Below are 23,284 nucleotides of genomic sequence, written 5' to 3' on the forward strand. Positions count from 1 at the left end.
CGTATGACTGCAGGACTTATACATGCAGGACATTCGAAGTTGGCATTGTAGCCACCACATCTCGATGATAGCAAAAGTTTAAGCTTGATATTTAAGGGGTTAACCATTTACTGTAGGTACAGTATCCCTAGCATTAAATACTGAATCCATGTTCCGCCCTGATGTACGTGTTGCACAATTAACAGAGCGTACAGAAATTATAAAGAACACCCTCCTACCTTTAGTTGTGAAATCTGGAGGTACCGTTTTTGGAGAGAATTCAGCTTGAAGCTTTTTTTAATATGCCTCTCATTTAAAGGGTCTGCCTTCCAGCCATTGTGTGTAAAAATTCATTAAAATCAGGTAAAAAATACATAATTCATTAAAATGTTAATGGATCCATAAATGATGCTTGCAGTAAAGAACTCATCTTGCTGCACTGAGCCCTAGACAACATGAGTCCTAAACCAGTCTGCTTGCACTGGGGGTAGGTCTTAAAAAGAAACTGCACTGGAACCCTGTTGTCATACTGCTGTCAATCCAAAAGCTCCACCCTCCCCAGTTAGCAAACTATCCACAGCTTTTAGATTTGGCCAATGTCAGCTCAGGCTGCATTAGAGACAAGGGAAGAATAATTAGTTAACTCTTTCATGAGCATCTGAATGTCTAAACTTTGTAGATTTGGGCAATGGCAGCTTTTTGCGCATTATATACAAATATGTTGTAAAAAAAAATACAACTTTCATTGAGTTTTACTTGTCTGTGTTTTATAGATTTAGCTAAATATATACAACGGAAGAATAATAAGTTAATTCTTTCATCAATATGTCTGCATTTGGTTATCCTGTGCTTCAAGACTGTGCATGAGAACGGACAGTACATTACAGTAATCTTGTCAGATACAATGTGCTACAAAGTAAACCTATTTATTCAAATGTTATTTATTGATATTTCCGCATTTCTTATTTTACATTTTTTTAGAATATTAATTCAAAATGCATAATTTAGCATGCTATTCCAAATGCTAATTGTATCTAAAGTAGGGAAACTTTTTCAAAATGCTTATATTTTGATGAGTGGTCTTTTCTACCACTTTCTAACCTTGACATAGACAACATAATATTCTGTAAATTTTATTGAAATATAAATTTTTTACTTCGTATACTGGTACATTATCTAGAAACAGCGAATATCCACAGTAACTTCACGTAACTATAACTAACTTTACTGCAAATATGCAGACTCCAGAAAGTGACAGACATGCTTTAAGGAGTATTTTATTTCAAGGTGCTGTAGGTCACACTGACATCAATACAGCTAAGAAGTAGGAAATTATAGGACTATTCACAATGGTTTATTCACTAAACTCAGAACAAATTAAAATCCAAATGGCAAACCTTTCAAGAATTTGAGAAAAAAAAATCTCTAAGTCAGCTACTGAAACTCTAGTAGCATTATCCACTAAATGGCACTTTGAAGTAAAAAGAAACGGAATTGAAAGTTTTTGACTAAAATAGCTTTTACCAACAACATCCTAAAATGCTTTAGCTTTGATCTAGATACCAAAGAGATAGCAGGTTATAGTATTTTTTTTTCTAATAGTGATATTGACAGTAATTGTTAGAATTTAGGAAAATTTCCAAACCATCTTCTTCCTTTCAAAGTGCATTTTATTCGCATTACTTTGAAAGTAAGAACTCTTAGCACTCATCATTGATAAGTGGAGCTGTTGAATGTGTCCAGCTTCTAAAAAAAAAAAAAAATGTATTCGTAGAACAATCATAGTGTATGCATTATACAATATTCAAAAAAGTATTACCCCCAAAAAATACAGAAAGATACAGAAAGAGTGGTGCATTAAGTATATCGGTTATAAAAGATTAATCATAAAGTATATCGGTTTTGCACTCAAGCTTATGTATAATAACGGTAATGTCATTATTTTAAATATAGAAGCCTGCATAGTATTGGCTAAGCACCACTTAAAAATAATCAAAGTGAAAACCTAGGAACACTTCGGTCTAAGATTAACTGGTTAGAAAAGATCTTTCCGAATAAAACCATGCTATATTTTTTTTTCTCTGATCTTCATTCTGTGGATCTAATGAATAGATGCAATTTGTTTGATACTTATGCAACAGCATATTAGGAAGGAAAGTACACTGTATTGTGTTGCACATATTCTACCGTTAAGATATAATTGCAAAACTAACAACATAAATGAGAAAACAAAATAAATACTCAATTTAACATGTTCTCGCTTTAATTTTTATGAACTTTTAACAATGCATATAATAATTATAAGCCATCTGTATGTATGTATGTGTATATATACTGTATATATATATATATACACATATACATGATAAAAATTACACCCTCTTTGATTTCTATGGTTTTACATATCAGGACATAACAATCATCTGCTCCTTAGCAGGTCATAAAATAAGGCAAATAGAACCTCAGCTGGACAACAATACAAGGCATCATACACCGTGTCATGATTTATTTAACAAAGATAAAGCCAAATGGAGAAGCTGTGTGTGAAATGCACAGCTCTCTTAAAGAGTGCAACAGAATTTCCATCGGATTGAGGTCTGCACTTTGACTGAGCCATTGAAACACTTTGATTCTTTTCTTTTTCAGTCATTCTGTTGTAAATGCGCAGGTGTGTTTGGGATCATTGTCCTGTTGCATGACCCAATTTCCTCTAAGTTTTAGCCGTCGGACAGATGGCCTCACATTTGACTATAGAATACTTTGGTATACAAAGTAGTTCACGGTCGACTCAATGAATGCAAGGTTTCCATGTGCTGTAGATGCAAAACAAGCCCAAATCATCACCACTCCAACAACGTGCTTGACAGTTGGTGTGAAGTGTTTGGTTTTCGGCAAATGTGGCACTGTGCATTATGGCCAAACATCTCCACTGTGGTCCCATCTGTCTAAAGGACATTGTTCTGGAAGTCTTGTGACATTGTGAAGAAGTCTTCACATTCCACTTTGCAAACCAAAGCCATGCTGCCATGTTCTTTTTAGAGAGAAGAGACTTTTTCCTGGCAACACTTCCAAACAAACCATACGTGTTCAGTCTTTTTCTAATTGTACTGTCATGATCATCTGAGGCATACAAAGTCTGAAATTTCTATGAGCATTGCAATGTCTGACCTTGGGGTAAATTTGCTAGGATGTCCACTCCTGCGAAGATTGGCAACTGTCTTGAATGTATTCACTTTTGAATAATCTTTCTCACTGTAGAATGATATACATTAAATTGTTTGGAAATGGCCTTTTAACCATTCCTAGTCTGATGGGCAGCAATGATTGCTTCTCTAAGATCATTGCTGATGCCTATATTCTTTGGCATTGTGTGTGTTTACACATATTTGATGGCTCCAGACTTCAGCTTTTATAGAGGTGATCACACCTGTTGATGATCAATTGATTAAGGGCATTTGATAAGCAGCACCTGTCTTCTACTTTGCCTCTTTATTCCTATGTGTCAGGATTACAGTATGATCCAGCACGTAGAATTGTTTAACACAGAGAACTAATAGGTAACGTATACTGGGCCTTAGAATGGCCGGACTAACGTACCAAAGAATAGTCAGGAATAGCGGAGGCCAAGGGACACAGGAAGAGACACAACAATAAGGAAAAGCCAGGGGTCAGGGATGCCAGAAAACAGGGAAGTCAAAATCAATGCCAAAGTCAAAATACCAGCATAACCAGAATCAATAACGCGCTCTCGGACAACCACTGAGCAGGATGAGAACTGGGCCAAAATACCCCTCCTCTGGATCTGAAAGGCTGTAATCGGCCTTTGACCTGAAAGGCAGTTACCAGGTTCCCATTTGCATAATTGCTGCTCAGCACAACTTTTCCTGTCAGGACAGTAAATTACATTAATCACATTTTTATAAGCGGATGAATACGTGACACTATGGAAGCAGTAAGGGTGTATTTCGTTTTTCACACATGGCTTCTCCATTTTGGCTTTATGTTTGTTAAATAAATCATGACACAGTGTAATATGTCATGTGTTATTGTTCATCTGAGGTTGTAGTTACCTAATTCTAGACCTTCTAAGAAACACATGATTATTATTATATTCTGATATGTAAAACCACAGAATTCAAAGAGGTTGTACTTTCTTTTTCCCATGACTGTATTTGAACAACTGTTACGTTATCTTAAATTCATGGATGCTAGCCTAATTTAAAGCTGCATTAACCCCTTAAGGACGGCATGCGTGCTATGCAGTCCTTGGGGACCCGGCTCTAAACGCCGGCGCGCAGCATAGTACTTCCATGCCGTCCTTCCCACTTACCTGCTTGCTGGTGATCCCCCGCCAGTAATCTAGATGGGGGACTTACCTGGCATCCCCGGGAGTCCCCCTGTGTCTGATCCAGCCCTCCTAGGCCATGTGATCGCAACGTCCTTGCGAGGACCTCACGATCACATGGACGGAATAGCCGTTCATAGCAGCACAGGAGGGGGAGTGCCTGGAATGACCAAGATAGTCCGTCTGCTACCTGAAATAAAGTGACTATATATATTGCAGATCTAAGTATAAATATATACACTTACACATACACTGTCTAAGTGTATTGTAATATTAATATATATATATATTAATATCAAAATACATGTAGAATGATATTAAATATATATATATATATATATATATATATGGGTAATTGCGTTCTAACTGGATATTGATATGAATATACATATATATATATTCAAAAAATAAAATAAAAGGTAAAGCACCCCGTATCGAAACGGGCTGCTCTCCTTTAAACCACCCCAGAAACAGCGTCTAAGCAAAACAAATAAATTTTATTAAATAACCATTAAAAACAAATCACCTAGGAACTCCTATGGCAAACCTATTAGTTGCAAGGTTATAGTGACAATTGCAAATGAACAATCACCGGTAGTTGTAGCAATTTGAAACTTATACAAAGTTACTGCTAAGAGTGAAATATGCAATAGAAGCCCAGCCTTGCAAAAGGTCAAGGCTTGCAGGGTTACAGGCACTTAAGTAGAAATCGAAAGGATAGGGGACATAATATACTTAGAGAAGAAAATATAAAGGGTAGGAATGTTTAGATCCAGTCAAAAACAGGAATAAACTGGAAGAGGTTAAATAACCTAACAAATAACAACTCCTACTAAGGCTCACCCCAGCGTACTGAGCCAGACCCGATCAATCCTAGAGGTGGCTATGACACCCTAAATAGGAGTCCGTAAATGTGTAGAGAACAAAATAAATAAATAAATCACATAGGTGAAAAGAGCCCTGCCCAACGCGCGTTTCGGCGGGATAACCGCCTTTCTCAAGGGCAAAGTAGACTGCTTAGAACTCACCCATCCTCCGTGTTTAAATAGCTCCTTTGTGTCTCCCGCCGGCTCTCGCTAAACATTATCAGCTGATATCATCCAATCATCTCATTACGAGTGATTGGGCACTGCGCATGTCTAGTAGACCCTTGGCGCATGCGTGCCAAACATAGAATCTGTTCACATCGTTAGTTCATATTTGCACACTGCGCATGTCTGGTAGACCCTTCGCGCATGCGTGCCAAACATAGAATCTGTTCACATCGTTAGTTCATATTCGCACATGCGCACCAAACTTAGAATGTGTAGCTAATTCGTCAGTGCGCATGTCAGAACATATCGACGTGAACATAGCGAGTTAGGCACAAAGTGGAGTAGAAAAACACTCATATTGCGTTGTATGTGTGGGTAATTAAACCCTTTGGACGTTAGTACCGGGTAAGGGGCAAGTGTCCAATTAGGAAGAGGAATAGGAGTGGGCAAATTGCGCGTGTCCGGCCAAGGCCAAGCGCGCATGCGCACCAAACAGGGAATCTTCCACAGTATGCATATGCAAAAATATCCACATATATGCAAGGGAAAATATAGATTCCGTTCTCTCCAATCACAATATAAATGGTGCGGGCAATAAGCCCCCCAGGGGGAAATAATCTTAACTTCAGAGGTGTTAATAATTCACTAATAAATAATTACCGTATATACTCGAGTATAAGCCGACCCGAATATAAGCCGAGGCCCCTAATTTTACCCCCAAAAAATGGGAAAACGTATTGACTCGAGTATAAGACTAGGGTGAGAAATGCAGCAGCTACTGGTAAATTTCTAAATAAAATTAGATCCTAAAAAAAAAATATTAATTGAATATTTATTTACAGTGTGTGTATAATGAATGCAGTGTGTGTGTATGAATGCAGTGTGAGTGTATGAATGCAGTGTGAGTGTATGAATGCAGTGTGTGTGTATGAGTGCAGCGTGTGTATGAATGCAGTGTGTGTATGAGTGCAGTGTGTGTATGAGTGCAGTGTGTGTATGAATGCAGTGTGTGTGTATGAATGCAGTGTGAGTGTATGAATGCAGTGTGTGTATGAATTCAGTGTGTGTGTATGAGTGGTGTGTGTGTGTGTGTGTGTGTGTGTGTGTTGCAGAGCCTTGGTGGGGGGTGGGCAATTTTTTTTTTTTTTTTTATTATTATTTATTATTATTTTAATTTAATTATTATTTATTTTTTATTATTATTTATTATTTAAATTTTTTTTTTATTATTATTACTATCTTTTTTTTTTCGTCCCCCCTCCCTGCTTGATACATAGCAGGGAGGGGGGCTCTCCTTCCCTGCTGGTCCAGCATTGGTAGTTCAGTGGGGGGGAGGAAGGGGCTGTCAGAGCTGTTACTTACCTGTCCTGCAGCGCCTGTCAGCTCTCCTCCTCCGCGCGGTCTGTGCAGCTCCCTCTGTCAGCTCCCAGTGTCTCGCGAGAGCCGCGGCTCTCGCGAGATTTACACTGGGAGCTGACCGAGGTGCTGAACGGACGGCGTGGAGGAGGAGAGAGCTGACAGGAGCTGCAGGACAGGTAAGGAAGATCTCTGCAGCCCCCACAGCCCCATTGTCTGTATTATGGCAATGCAAATTGCCATAATACAGACTATTGACTCGAGTATAAGCCGAGTTGGGGTTTTTTAGCACAAAAAATGTGCTAAAAAACTCGGCTTATACTCGAGTATATACGGTAATAGTAATGGAGCGTAGAGCCGCTATAGAGACACCTTAGAGATTTTCATCATGGGGACCCTAATAACCTCAGATTCTGCGGATTGGAACTGGTTAAGCGGACCCAGAGACGTGGGGACTTTGATAAAACACTCAGACAGAGGGAGTCGAGATGGATATACGAACTTAGAACACTCCAACCTCTTGGTCTTAATGAGGGATTCTCTTTCGCCCCCTACATATGATACAACACTATGACTATACATAGATATATATATATACGTTTATATATGTATCATCTACCTTCTCTAAATTTATATCTATATTTGTTACTACCAGCTATATTGAAAGTTCTTTACTTTGAACCACTTTGTCTATATTGTATATACTTTGTTTTTGTTTTTATTTTTATTATACTATACCAACACGATCTTAGTTTTCTCATCCCTTCCTCCCTCCTCCTGCTCTATACCGGCTCTACGCGCCGAAACGCGCGTTGGGCAGGGCTCTTTTCACCTATGTGATTTATTTATTTATTTTGTTCTCTACACCTTTACGGACTCCTATTTAGGGTGTCATAGCCACCTCTAGGATTGATCGGGTCTGGCTCAGTACGCTGGGGTGAGCCTTAGTAGGATTTGTTATTTGTTAGGTTATTTAACCTCTTCCAGTTTATTCCTGTTTTTGACTGGATCTAAACATTCCTACCCTTTATATTTTCTTCTCTATGTATATTATCTCCACTATCCTTTCGATTTCTACTTAAGTGCCTGTAACCCTGCAAGCCTTGACCTTTTGCCAGGCTGGGCTTCTATTGCATATTTCACTCTTAGCAGTAACTTTGTATAAGTTTCAAATTGCTACAACTACCAGTGATTATTCATTTGCAATTGTCACTATAACCTTGCAACTAATAGGCTTGCCATAGGAGTTTCTAGGTGATTTGATTTTAATGGTTATTTAATAAAATGTATTTGTTTTGCTTAGACGCTGTTTCTGGGGTGGTTTAAAGGAGAGCAGCCCATTTCGATACGGGGTGCTTTACCTTTTATTTTATTTTTTGAATATTTTGTGCTATATGCAGGGTTATGCCCTTACTACCACCCCTATAACCCACTTCTCTCCGTGCTTCCTACTAGATTTTCTATTTAGGAAGTACCCTTTACGATATATATATATATTTTGATATACACTTAGAACAAAATAATATATATATATCTATATACATAAATATATGTGTATGTATCAATATATTTATATATGCCTATATATAAATAAACATAATTTTTAAAAATGATATATATATATTTTTTTAATTCTACATATGTATTTATGTGATATTTTTACATAATTAAGTCATTTTATTATTTACGTTTTGCAGGACCTGCCTGATAACCCAGGCAGAAAGTCCAGAGAATTTAATTTGCTAACACTATATTTAACCCTGTAACTTTCCAAGACATCCTAAAACCTGTAAATTGGGGGGGTACTGTTTTACTCGGGAGACTTTGCTGAACACAAATATTAGTGTTTCAAAACAGTAAAATGTATTACAACAATATTAGTAAAAATGCATATTTTTGCATTTTTTACACACAAACCACACTTACACTGACGATATAATTGTTGATACATTTTACGGTTTTGAAACACTAATATGTTCAGCGAAGTCTCCTGAGTATAACTATACCCCTCATGTACAGGTTTTTTGGTGTTTTCAAAAGTTACATAGTCAAATGTAAGACCATTTGCAAAAGTAAAAAACCCAAGATATTGCAAATGAGGTATGTCCAGTCTTTTAAAATTAGTTTTTTTTTGCATTTTTCACACACAAACAAATATTAACGCTAACTTTGACCAGTGTTTGTGACTAAGTGGCTACTAAAAAAGACTGGACATACCCCATTTGCAATACCTTGAGTTGTCTACTATTGCAAATGGTATGGCATCATGGGGGTAATTATCACTCCTGGGCTACCATACGGTCTCATCAAAAACAACGTAACCAATCTGGCGACTTTCAATGTGAAAAAAACAGAAAAATGTAACATGCTATATTTGACTCTGTAACTTCCCAAAACACCATATCTGTACATAGGGTGTACTGTTCTACACGTGAGACATCGCTGAATACAAATATGTGTATTTTATTGTAGTAAAAGCTAACAGTATTATGACATTCACAGTTAAAATATCATGCAGAACTAAAAAAATAACATTTCTTAATTTCTCTCATTTTTTTTTTAATATTTTACTCATATTCAATTATGTTTCATAACTAAATATATTTGATGTTAAATGAAAGCCCTGTTTCTCCTGAATAAAATGATATATAATAAGTGTTGTTGCACATAATATGAAAGAGGTGAATTACGGTCGAACAGACATATAGTCAAATTCCAAGTTTTGTTTACATTTATTTTGATCAAAACATGTACATTTGGCTTAGTCCTTAAGGGGTTAAAGTCAGAGACATAAGGAGAGATTTCTCAAGGCAAGGCAGGTGCTATTTGGGATGCCAAGACCTGAAAGTTGAGAGACTTATTTGTTTCTGATTGCTCCTTATTTAGCAATGTACTCTAGAATAGCATCTGCTTTTGCCTTGATAAATCTCTATCAAAGGGAGAAAAATCAACTCAAACAATGTTTTTGTTTTTCCTCTTCCACAGCAACATGTGCTCTGTTTACGTACAAGTGAATACATGCCAATGAATTGTACGTATTTGTATTTGTTTTTATTACACCCATGCCATGTAGCCAGATATGAAATAAAGCTGAGTGGCAATGCATGGGTTAAAGCTGACTTAATCTCGAAAGTGTTCCATTCTTCAGGCTCAATAGCTGATGACTTAACCCTCCTTGATGTGTTTGATTAGGATGATGTGCAGGGTGAATATGTAAATGAATTCTGGCAAAAGGAAACATCAGTCTGAGATGTTATTGGCAATTCCCTATGTCACACCACCCAGAGCAGCCTCTCCAGAGAGAGCACTGTGAGGCTATTCAGGATATAACTGAGAAACTTAGCCTGGAAGGGAAACTTCTCAGCCTACAAAGACTTGCACTGTGAAACAAAACAATCCTTTCAGGGCTCTAAAGAATTAACTGAGACCTTGCCTGGGGTTACATTGGGATGTTATTACAGTGCAAACCCATATGGAGAGCGTGACAGTCTAGAGGAGTGGGTCTTAAAGCAAAAGTGCTGTCATGTAAGCTGCACAAATGTATTTTGTATTACAAGACACAAAATAAATCAATGAAACATGATTTTGCAGAAACTAAAAAATAAAAAATAAAAAAAAAGCCTTGCACTACCGCACATCCCTTGCAAAAGAAGGTGCATGATGAGTTCAGTGCTATGCACATCTTTCTTACTGATCTCTTTATTATTATTTTACACATGTAACTGATCTTTTTTTTTTTTTTTTTTTAAATAATTCTATCTTTATTGAAGATTTTTTAACAAGAAGGTTATAGTAGCACCGCAAATCATTAACATAGTCCAGACAGTCTGCTCGTCCTTATTTGCCATATCAACTGTCCTTTCTGGTCCAGGCCTTGGTGAATTTCTGCTTGGCAGCACACTGCACTTCCTGACTCTGAAAATTTAGAAGCTGTATGCCGCCTGGGGTGGAGTGGTCCTCTTGAGGTACGAGTTGCTCCAGGGGCTTTCAATTAAGTTGTTTTGGTGCCTGGAGCATCCTTTTAAACTTAAGCAAGATTTTTTTTTTTATCTCCTGCTCTGTAAATGCAACTTTAATCACACACTGGAAGCTCCTGCAGACTCTAGCAGACTATTAAAGGGACACTATAGTCACCTGAACAACTTCAGCTTAATGAGGTTGTTTAGGTGAGTGCTACAGCTACCCGGAGCCTTTTTCTTGTAAGCACTGTATTTTCTGAGAAAATGCAGTGTTTACATTGGAAGCTTGGAACACCTCTTGTTGCAGTCAATCAGACGGCCACCAGAGGGACTTCCGAGTTCAGAGGCCCTAAAAAGGCCTCTCGTCCGATGCATTCTGGGTGAATGCATCAGACGGGCTATCAGCACACAAAGCACTGTGAACGCGCTTTGTGTGCTGACAGCCTGTCAGCACTGCTGTGGGCGTGGCTTCAGCTAACAGCTGAAGCCCGAACCCACAGGGATGCTGTCTGGCCACAATAGTGGTTGAAGGGAGGGGGGGGACGGACCTACTCTCCTCCCCCCCCCCCCGGCCCCCACCCCTGAGCGGTGAGTGGGGGCCCTAAAAATAAGGGTGGCACATACTGCCCCTCCGGCCCCCACCCCTGTGCGGCGGGTGGGGGCACTAAAATTATCAATAAGGGGGGACCTATTGTCCCCCCCCGGCCCCCACCCCTGTGCGGTGGGTGGGGGCCTTAAAATAAAAAATAGGGGGGGGACATACTGCCCCCCCCCCGGCCCCCACCCCTGTGCGGCGGGTGGGGGCCCTAAAATTCACAATAAGGGGGGGGCCTACTGCCCCCCCCCCGGCCCCCAACCCTGAGCGGTGGGTGGGGGCCCTAAAATTCACAATAAGGGGGGGGACCTACTGCCCCCCCCCCGGCCCCCACCCCTGAGCGGTGGGTGGGGGCCCTAAAATTCACAATAGGGGGGGGACCTACTGTCCCCCCCCGGCCCCCACCCCTGTGCGGCGGGTGGGGGCCCTAAAATTCACAATAAGGGGGGGGACCTACTGCCCCCCCCCCCCGGCCCCCACCCCTGAGCGGTGGGTGGGGGCCCTAAAATTCACAATAGGGGGGGGACCTACTGTCCCCCCCCGGCCCCCACCCCTGTGCGGCGGGTGGGGGCCCTAAAATTCACAATAAGGGGGGGGGGACCTACTGCCCCCCCCCCCGGCCCCCACCCCTGAGCGGTGGGTGGGGGCCCTAAAATTATCAATAGGGGGGGACCTATTGTCCCCCCCGGCCCCCACCCCTGAGCGGTGGGTGGGGGCCCTAAATACAAAGGGGGTGGGGACCCTAGTTAACCCTCTCCCCCCCCCCCCCCCAAAAAAAAAAAAACTTATCTCCCTACCTACCCCCTCACCCTAAAAATAATGAGGGGGGACCCTTTAACTAAAAACCTGTAAAGAAAAAAAAAATAAGATAAAAACAACTTACCATTCGATGTTTTCTTTCTTCTAAAATCTTCTTTCTTCAGCCCCAAAAAAGGCCAAATAAAAATCCATAATAACCGACGCAATAAAAAAAAAAAAACCCGAGCGCAAAAAAAATAATCCATCTTCACCCATGGAGGGCTCCGCGCAGACTGAGCTCCGCAGGGCGGGGGAAGGCTTATAAAGCCTTGCCCCGCCCTGCAATTAGGCTAAGAACACTCTGATTGGTGGGTTTAAGCCAATCAGAGTGCTCTTTGTCATTTTACAAGCGTGGGAAAGTTCTTTGGAATTTTCCCACGCTTGTAAAATGACACAGAGCAATGTGATTGGATGGCTTGAAATCCATCCAATCACAGTGCTCTTTGTCATTTTACAAGCGTGGGAAAGTTCTTTGGAATTTTCCCACGCTTGTAAAATGACACAGAGCACTGTGATTGGATGGATTTCAAGCCATCCAATCACATTGCTCTGTGTCATTTTACAAGCGTGGGAAAATTCCAAAGAACTTTCCCACGCTTGTAAAATGACAAAGAGCACTGTGATTGGATGGCTTGAAATCCATCCAATCACAGTGCTCTTTGTCATTTTACAAGCGTGGGAAAATTCCAAAGAACTTTCCCACGCTTGTAAAATGACACAGAGCACGGTGATTGGATGGCTTGAAATCCATCCAATCACAGTGCTCTTTGTCATTTTACAAGCGTGGGAAAATTCCAAAGAACTTTCCCACGCTTGTAAAATGACACAGAGCACGGTGATTGGATGGCTTGAAATCCATCCAATCACAGTGCTCTTTGTCATTTTACAAGCGTGGGAAAGTTCTTTGGAATTTTCCCACGCTTGTAAAATGACACAGAGCACTGTGATTGGATGGCTTGAAATCCATCCAATCACAGTGCTCTGTGTCATTTTACAAGCGTGGGAAAATTCCAAAGAACTTTCCCACGCTTGTAAAATGACAAAGAGCACTCTGATTGGCTTAAACCCACCAATCAGAGTGTTCTTAGCCTAATTGCAGGGCGGGGCAAGGCTTTATAAGCCTTCCCCCGCCCTGCGGAGCTCAGTCTGCGCGGAGCCCTCCATGGGTGAAGATGGATTATTTTTTTTTGCGCTCGGTTTTTTTTTTTTTTTTTTTTAATTGCGTCGGTTATTATGGATTTTTATTTGGCCTTTTTTGGGGCTGAAGAAAGAAGATTTTAGAAGAAAGAAAACATCGAATGGTAAGTTGATTTTATCTCATTTTTTTACAGGTTTTTAGTTAATGGTCCCCCCTCATTATTTTTAGGGTGAGGGGGGTAGGTAGGGAGATATTTTTTTTGGGGGGGGGAGGGTTAACTAGGGTCCCCCCCCCCTTTGTATTTAGGGCCCCCACCCACCGCTCAGGGGTGGGGGCCGGGGGGGGACAATAGGTCCCCCCCCCTTATTGATAATTTTAGGGCCCCCACCCGCCGCTCAGGGGTGGGGGCCGGGGGGGGGACAGTAGGTCCCCCCCCCTTATTGATAATTTTAGGGCCCCCACCCGCCGCTCAGGGGTGGGGGCCGGGGGGGGGACAGTAGGTCCCCCCCCCTTATTGATAATTTTAGGGCCCCCACCCGCCGCTCAGGGGTGGGGGCCGGGGGGGGGGACAGTAGGTCCCCCCCCTTATTGATAATTTTAGGGCCCCCACCCGCCGCTCAGGGGTGGGGGCCGGGGGGGGGGGGGACAGTAGGTCCCCCCCCCTTATTGATAATTTTAGGGCCCCCACCCGCCGCACAGGGGTGGGGGCCGGGGGGGGGACAGTAGGTCCCCCCCCCTTATTGATCATTTTAGGGCCCCCACCCGCCGCTCAGGGGTGGGGGCCGGGGGGGGGGGACAGTAGGTCCCCCCCCTTATTGATCATTTTAGGGCCCCCACCCGCCGCACAGGGGTGGGGGCCGGGGGGGGGACAGTAGGTCCCCCCCCCTTACTGATCATTTTAGGGCCCCCACCCGCCGCTCAGGGGTGGGGGCCGGGGGGGGGCAGTAGGTCCCCCCCCTCATTGATAATTGTAGGGCCCCCACCCGCCGCTCAGGGGTGGGGGCCGGGGGGGGACAGTAGGTCCCCCCCTCATTGATAATTTTAGGGCCCCCACCCGCCGCACAGGGGTGGGGGCCGGGGGGGGACAGTAGGTCCCCCCCTCATTGATAATTTTAGGGCCCCCACCCGCCGCACAGGGGTGGGGGCCGGGGGGGGGACAGTAGGTCCCCCCCCTCATTGATAATTTTAGGGCCCCCACCCGCCGCACAGGGCGGGTGGGGGCCCTAAATTATTATTGATAATTTTAGAAAGCGAGCTGAGCTGTCAGTCAGACAGCTCAGCTCGCGAACGCGCATTCCGCGCACATGCGCGGTAAAGCGCTCAGGTTCTTCATAGGGCGGCATTCAATGCCGCTCTATGAAGAACGCGATTGGTCCAGCGCGAAGCCGTCCCATTGGGCCCCACGATTTCGTCATTTTGACGAAAAAGGGGGCGCGGCCTAGCGGGGAGCTCGGCGCTGGAACGGAGGTAAGTTTTTAATATAAAAACACCGATTTTTTTTTTTTAATGAATGAAAGTTCATATAAAAGCAAGAAGGAAGGCTGGGGGACCTGTCTTTCTTGCTTTTATATGGTGACTATAGAGTCCCTTTAACAAAGCACTCTGTGCAATAAAGAAAGTTTAAACATTAGATCTCACTTTATAGGAAGTGTTTAGGAAGGCTGTGTAAGTCACATACAGCGGAAGTGTTATTTCAGCTGCATAAACAAAGCGATTAAGCTAAAGCTGTTTTGGTATCTAAAGTAACCCTTTAACTGCTGTTGAGTTAGCTCAGTGTTTAGAGCTCCATCAGCAGTATCTCAACTCTTCTAAAGTCAATAAAGAGAATACCAATTTTAGCAATAACTCAGCAGCTCAGGTAAAGAAACACTATAGTGTTAGGAATGTAAACCTTTATTCATAACAATATGTGTCCCTCTGCCCATTCCCTCCTTTGCCAATGTCCCTCTGCAAAGGGCCAGGCTCCTCCTCTGAAGTCTTCCCTTCCCCATAGAAAAGCAGTGAGTCAATTTCCACACGCTGGATGTCCACGTGTAAAGCTGGTAGACAGCCACTAGAGGCAGTCTTAACCCTGCATTGTAAACATTGCAGTTTCTCTGAAAAGAGATAAAGTAGTCTACCTACAGTGATGTTTTTACATTTTTGGTTATATAATATTATATTATTATTTTAATATTATAATATCATACAATCCTTTATCGTAAAATATACTTTCTTAAATCATATTGATTTGACAATAACTGTGTTCTTTCAAGTGACTCCTATATAAATTAATACCAATTTTTACATGAACATAATGTTTTAGTGCAACTAAGCAGAGCACAGTATTGTAATTTATACATGCTTTCATTTGCAAGAATCCATAACAATTGCTCTATGTAAAGTTCTGTGGTCTATTCATCTAGGCACAGTACAGAACGAGGTCAGCATGAGTTTATTGCATGGCAATAGTATTTGATCTGCACTGCTCTAATTCCAAGGATAATAAATTGATTCTGAATACTCATTAATTCTGTTTTCCCAGGCATTGTTTGAGCGCTAACTCCTTGTCACGCACAAAACAAACTCTTAAAGTGATAGTAAGTTTTATATACACCACAGTCATCATGGGAATCACTAGGGCGAGGATTGAGTGCTTTAAATATTTCAGATATTTTACAAATCAATTTTTATAGAAAAAGCAATCTCAATTACATCATAGGGCAATATAATGTACTTGAACCAGAATGTTACAGGTAAGGCATAAGGGTCATGCAGCATAAAAATACATATTTTTAAATAATAAAAAAAAAAAAAATATATATATATATATATATATATATATGAAATTAACCACTAGCTGACATTTTACCAGCACATCACTGATATTCTTATTAATTTTGAATTTGTTTTAATCTCCTGCTCTGTTCAAAGCCTTCTAAAGCCTGCAGGAGCCTCCTATGTGTAATTAAAGTAAAATTAACACAGTAGTAGATAACAACTTCTAAAGTAAATACAATGTGCTGTTTGGAAATGAAACATGTTTTTTTCGTGTATTCTGTGTGTGTCACAGGCAGGGGAGGTGTGGCTAGGGCTGCAGAAAAAAGAAACAAAAGTGATTTAACTATTAAATGACAGGGAATTAAGCAGTGAGACTACATGGGACATGATCTATTCTATACACTAAAACTGCTTCATTAAACTAAATTTGTGGTGCTTATAGTGTCCTCCAATGACATAGTGTCTAATTTTCACATTACTAATCTCCTCATTACGTCAAATAAGATCCAGCTGTTTTATACGTGAGATTAATTTTACTACAGTTTAAAACAAGGCTAAGAAGCTATTTTTGTTTATTCACATAAACCTAAAGTATCACTACAGTAGGTGAACTGGGTGCAGTAATACTGTCATTTTAACACAGCAATGTAAATCATTCCAGCTTTGTAGAAATTGCAATATTTACATTGTAGGGTTAAATACACCTCAAGTGGCTGTCTTCCTGGCAAGCCCTTCCTCATACAGAAGCGAGTGAAACTTGGTCCTTGAATCAAATGCTGCTGATCTCTAATGCGGGCAACTGCAGCAGAGGAGTCCAAATAACAAAACTAATCATTCTTTAACTTAAAGGGACACTCCGGAACCCTAAAGCACTTTAGCTTGCTGAGAAGCTTTATGTGTGAAGAGTGTGTGCTATTTTTTAATTTTTCAAAAGGTTCAATAGAAATCGTCACTTTTATAAATGATCCACCTGGCTTTCAAGCAGACAACAGATTGATTCAAACAGTCAATGAGACAGCCACTAGAGGCTGGATTAACCCTAATGTAAAATAGCAGTTTCTCTGAAACTGCTATGTTTACAGCTGCAGGGTTAACCCTAGATTGACCTGGCACCCAGACCACTTCATTGAACTGAAGTGGTCTGGGTGCCTATATAGGTCCTTTAAGGAAAAGTTGGGACTTTTCCCTAACATGGGGTGCAAAGTGGACAGGGCTTGATCAAAGATAATGCAATTATTCATGAAACCAAAACGACACAAATGTTAATTTTTGCAGCACAAACCAGCGCAAACGGATTGTATATTAGTTTTTCAAATTTCATAATATTGGGTGCAGTATTTCAAAACCAAAATGTAGCACAAATGGTATATTTTATTCACATTGAAGGGTGCCAATTTCACACAGCTATATTTTAGAGATGCTGGCATTATTAAGGCTGCCTTAGGGAAATATTACTTAGTATTAAGATTAAGCTAGTGTTTTTTTTTTTTTTAATTCTTTATTTTCCGTGCATTTAGTTTGTAACAAAACATACTTGTGTTGCCTTATTAGATTAGGCAAATTGATAACAGGCATTGTCAGTAACATAGTACAGAGATGATCAATACGTTTTACATGTGAATATCGATAGGAACGAAGATTAGACAACAAGCATATTGTGTTTGTCTTTCAGGTAAACAGTCGTAGGAGCTCGCGTGTGTCCATGTAGTCAGGAAGAGCCTAGTAGAACTGTGTATGCACTTTTTCTTTTTTTTTTCCTGTGAGTCGAGTGTGCCCATGGTGTTGGTGCCCATAGGGTGATTTGGGTGTAGTGAAATAGGTCGAGTGCATAGGTGGTAGTAGGGTCTCTGGAGTGGTTGGAGGGCACCTTCCACAGTTGCTTGGGGGGGAGGCATAAGGTGGGTAGTTTTGTCGCTAATCGCAGTTTGGGTTGGCGTGTATGCCTCGGTGTGGGCCCGGTGTTTTTGTCGGTGCCTTAGTGTAGGTTGTATGTCGGGTATGTTATACATGGAATGGTGAGTAGTGTCGACCCTTAACCCGAGAGGGTCGCGGGGGGGTGGAGGGGGTCACGTCACGGTCTTTGTAGGGGGAGACATTAATAAACTTGGAGTGTAGAGAGATTTTTAGAGTGAGTTTAGATAGTAGGAGAACAGCAGGGCATGGAAATTAGTGGTAGACATTTTATGTGGTATTCAGGTCCCTGCCTCCGGTCTCGTGTTGCCCCTGGAGAAGAATGGAACAGTTCTCTCTGGGTCCCATGAGTGGGGGGCTGGTGTTGTTCCCGGTGTTGAGGAGTTCTGTGTAAGTCCTATTTTTTGGAGAAGTGCAGGGGCCTCCGAGAGTGAAGTGAGTTTTAGGACCTCTGCTCCGCTGATGACAGCCAGTGTTCTCGGTAACAGCCATCTGTACTCTACTTTTCCTTTCCGCAGTTGTTCCGTTACTTCGCTCAAGGATTTTCTCCAGAGCAGGGTGCTCCTTGTGATATCTTGGAAAAAAGTGAGTTGTGAGGCTTCGAAGGCCAGGGGTGTCATGTCTCTCACCGCTGCTAGTATGCGACGTTTGTCTGTCTTTGAGTGGCATCGGACTATGACATCTCTTAAAGCCGATGCGGGTGCCCTTTTGGCCTTTTGATGCGGAAATGGCTGAGCTTGTGTTTTTCATAGACAAATGTGTACAATATGCTGGTACATTCTGCTTTAAAAGACAAACTCAAATCGCCTTACTTGCTTTTTGGGGGATGTATTATGAAGTATAGTATTTCTGGTAGTGATTTACTGTACACAGGATTGCTTGAACTGATATGATATCTAATACGGTAACAGGATTTAGAAGAGGGCTCACATCTTAAAGAAATATGTGAAATACATTTAAATTAAGACGAAAAAGAAACAAAATGAAATGGTGGGGGGGGGGGTTGAACTGAGTGAGCACAGCTGGGATCCTACATGCCATTGACCGCGTCTGGATATTTAATAATCATATTGCAAAACAAATGATAGCTTGTCCACTGGGTGTTTAGTTTGTTTCATGATACGTCCATTGGTCATTTCGGTGACATCAACAATTTTCCAAAAAGCGGAAGAATCGCGATTCGTTCGAAAGCAAATACACAAGTCTAACGCATAACTAAGTAATACTAAAATGAAGTACCCATCAGTGTAACTCATTTTAGTGAAAATGTTGAGGAAGACTTGGATTGCTTGGCAAATATCCATCACTTCCCCACCTAAACACAGCCCAAAGCACAAGTCACAAATCCAAGAGAATTTCAGCAAAGCCAAAGGCAATTGTGCATATTGTTAAATGCAATGGCTATAAAATGCATAAAAGAACTGGAATGTCCTTTTAAGGAATACAATACACAAGCCTGTAAATGTGATCTATGTAAATTATTTATGTGTAGAAATGGAGGTGGATAGATATATACAGTAATAGTTCAAGGGAGAGCAAAAAACAGCGTGCAAGAGAATACTGAGAACAGACAACAGCTCAAATTGCCTGCCCTTCGGTGGGTCCCCGCTCAGATCTCACACTAGCTTTAGCTCATCTTGTGCCATTACAAAAAGAACCAGGGCCATTTCCGTATTGGACTGATCCCACCCAAAAGGGCAGAACAGATCCAAAATGCCTAACAAGGATCAAGACTTGATTTATTCTCCAGGGGCTATATGTACTCTGTTTAGATAGCCTGTCCCTGTGTTTCTGCGTCCTGGCAGATTCTGTTGTGCCCAGGACATCAGTTTCAAGATTCCAACATTTTACATTTGCAGGTTCTATGATGACAAAGTACAAGTATGCTGTTATAATCGTTGCTTTTGTACTGTGGTCCTACATGATACTGTAATTCATAATGAATGTAGTTCTAGATCATTTCCGCATGGTGTCTTCCTATTTTTGTGTATGCTGCAAAATAATATAGCTGAAATTAATGAATGCACATATATACCCAGGGAGGAAAAATAGTGTTCAATATAATAATATGTTTCTAAACCTTCGTATATACTTAGAAATAATATACCAACCAACTTACATTGAACTGTGATGATTCACTTTAAAAAAATTTAAATACAAATGTTGAATATAAAAAGGTATCATTATATTATAAATTCTATTGAGAGGTTAATTACACTGTCATTTATAATCCTAAATGGGAATAGGAAATGAGGGTACACTGCTATACCCAGTGTTATAATGACACCGTGTACAACATTGTTCCCAACCAGCAATCCTGTTTCATAACAAGAGGCTTCGCGAGGGACTGATATATAGAAGGCGTTATGCCTGAAATTGTGGGAGGGATTTAATGCCTATTTAAACCTGCGTTCCCCCCACTCACCTGTCTGCGACGATTTCGGAAATTCACCTCGTTTCCGTTTTCACAGACCTCCGACGTCAGTCTCCCGCGACGCTCGTACACTGCCCGCCGGTTTCGTGAGTATTTTTTACACGCGCGGAAGCCATTTCGTCGATCTCGTACAAACCGTAAGTCTATTTCAAATTACCTTCCTTTACGCATACATTCCGTTCGCATTGCCTTTCATACAACACCAAACGCTCTGTATGGCTTCCCGCTCACGTTTCTCTAGCTAGCTGCTACAACCGCTTTTCGTACTGTCCTCGGGCAGGGCTTTGTAAGGGAGCAAATGGTTTCGCTTACCAGCTCCGCTGACCCACGGTATTTCCTGCCAGATTCACCCCGTCGGCAGGCCGGGTTCTCCGAGACCGAGCTGGAACACACCGCTCCTTACCCCTAGATGAACTCCGTCTATGTCACTTGTTTTCTCCTCTTCCTCTCTCTCCATCTCTTTTGTGGTATTTTTCTGCTCTCAATGGCATTATTGATATGAGCACGTATTGTAGTGCACCATATCGTCTCTACAGGGGTGACTCCTCGTTTCTCGCAGCCACAGCTGTTTGTCGCGTCTCTCCGATGGGAACCGATGGCCGTCTCGCCGGCGGGGGGTCCTTCCTGTACCTGGTCATGCCTCCCGTACACAAATTTATATATATACACACTAATCATTTAATAATTACATTATATATAAATAAATAGGTTTCTTATGTTACGGAGTTAATTAGGGAGAGGTACGCTTGCTGGGGGGGAACTCTGAACGACCATCCGCATTCGCATGAGCACTCGGTCGATTGGGCTCTCCACGTGTACGTTGGTCCACGCTAACCGGCTGTGTAGTTTGTTTTATTTATATTCACTTTATGCTATCTCGAACACAGCTAATTTCTACTCACACCTAATGCAATCTACAACTCCCTTTACTCTCAACCTTTACGGATAGGGTTTATGGGGGCTATAGTTTATCACTGTTTGGAGGGATCGTGTTACGGAAAGCAGTCGTACGGGGTTTATCAGCTAAGTAGTGAGTTTAGTGACGTGACAAGCTGTTTGCTCAATTCGAAGTACAGTAGCGCAGACAGGTAAGCTAAGGGGGTGAATATTTGAAGTAGGCATTTCCCCCTTGTCTTGCGCGTGGGTTATCGGCAGGTGGCGAACTGACCCTTCGTAATTTGTGACTCCATTTAACCTCTGTCTCCTAAACACTTCATTATTAGCTCGCTGTCATGATGGTTGTGTTTTAAACCTTCCCTATCTCCTGTGCCTGTTTTGCATCTTATTCGAATGTATCTATACCACCGGCATTGTTTTACGTGTCTATGGACCGCAGCCGTTAATTTTCAGGGAGTAGGGGAGCCGTCACTTAGCACTCCCGCGGTACCTCCAGCACGCTGGCGGTATACAGAGCACAGCTGTGGGTGGTTTTACGCTCGGGTTCGTTTAGAATGCATGCCCCATGATCGTAGGTCACAGCTTCTATAGCTTTGAGAAAAAAAAAAAAAAAAACTGTAATGATATCATGATTCCGTGTTTATATTAATACATTATCCCGGACGTTCGCGTACGCATTCATACGCAGATACGCACACTGACATACGGATATACAGGGACACGCATTGGCGGTTTCGGACATTTGCCTGCTCGTTTGCTTATGGCTAAATTTTTGGTTAATTGGCTATTCTGACTTTCTTTCACCTGCTCATCGTTGTGAGGGTCTTCTAAGCAATGTGGGTACACAGCACGCGGTGCGTCGTCTCTACCAGCCCTAATTCATCCTCAGTCAGCGCGGCGATTTTTGTTACGTGTAAAACCCGGCGTACTCCTACGCGGACCAGCACTTGCGTTATTGGACAGATGCGTCTACTTTCATATTGCAGTTCTGGGGAGCGAGCCTCGGCTAAGGCACGTACGCATTTAACAATACTGCGAACATATATGTATTACGACAACTGATATACACGTTTATTCGCATTGCATTTCGACTCACGGCCACGGTCTGGCACCACGAGCCCCGAGGGCCATACATACGTTCATACACGCATTCTAGTTCTTACGTCCCGACCATCCGGACCCCACATGCTCGCTGGGCACTCCAGTTTCGCTCAGAACGTACGATCCTACCTCATCGCTACCCACGTTTCGCTCTGTAGCATGTCCTCTCTCACTACCCGACCTTCCATCTTAGTTAGCAACTGCTGGCTGTTAGGTTCCTAGGTGTCCACTAGTTGTTATTTCCCCTGGCTTCTTCGCCATAGGTTAGTGGTCCCGCGAGGCCAACACCCATCCTCATACTCGGAGGTACTATGCCCCTCGGGCCAAATCATAGTTAGTCGCCTCGCATTGTGGCATAGAGAGGGCCTCATCCGTCACTCCCATCCTATCTTATGTTTAACTGTCACCGAGAGGCCGACACCCCGCCACCTCATTCAGTGGCCACGCTGCCCCCTCACGCCAACGCATAGATAGAGCCTCTCAAGCCGCTTGGCAACTAGCAGGGCCTCACCTGTCACCAACCTAGTGTAATCATTTCGCCGCATCGCGGCACTAGCTAGTCAGCCAGCACGCACGCACTCACGCTCGCGCTCCTAGTAAGCTGGGGGGGGGGGCGGCGCATCCCCAGACCCGTCCAGCATAATCACTATGTTTTCGATCCCTTAACCGCTTCAGGTATCCTGGCGCTTTATCTCCCGCCTTTGATTCGATCGTGCATTACATACTCCTACTTTGAGGCAAAACGGTGTTTAAGAACTATCGTACTCGGCTAATCCGGTGCTTTCCATACGTTATCTCTTACGGGCAATGGGTCTGCTAGACGCTTAGTGCTAAGCTGTTCGAGGATACCCGTGTATATATGGTTGTATATATTTATATATACATATATATGTTACCCCAACCTGTTGCTCGCTGGCGATCCTTAGGTACCACGTACACTACGTGCCCAGTCCAAGCTTGGAGACTCCATGACCAGC

The 23,284-nt window shown here is 42.2% G+C and overlaps 1 protein-coding gene across 3 annotated transcripts in view; it reads right to left on the bottom strand.

The window, feature by feature from the left end:
• Nucleotides 1-23,284, bottom strand: part of ACSL6 (acyl-CoA synthetase long chain family member 6) — a 193,465-nt gene that overhangs the window by 111,627 nt on the left and 58,554 nt on the right. Inside the window, exon 1 of one of the 3 annotated variants that reach the window (XM_063447424.1) lies at nt 219-413. The exons of the other annotated variants lie outside the window; for them this stretch is intronic. The gene's annotated coding sequence lies outside the window, so the exon portion shown is untranslated. Of the gene's footprint in view, nt 1-218; nt 414-23,284 lie in introns of those variants that run through there. 3 annotated transcript variants of the gene reach the window in all.

The sequence above is a fragment of the Pelobates fuscus genome, chromosome 3 (assembly GCF_036172605.1).
Source record: "Pelobates fuscus isolate aPelFus1 chromosome 3, aPelFus1.pri, whole genome shotgun sequence".
Lineage (NCBI taxonomy): Eukaryota > Metazoa > Chordata > Amphibia > Anura > Pelobatidae > Pelobates > Pelobates fuscus.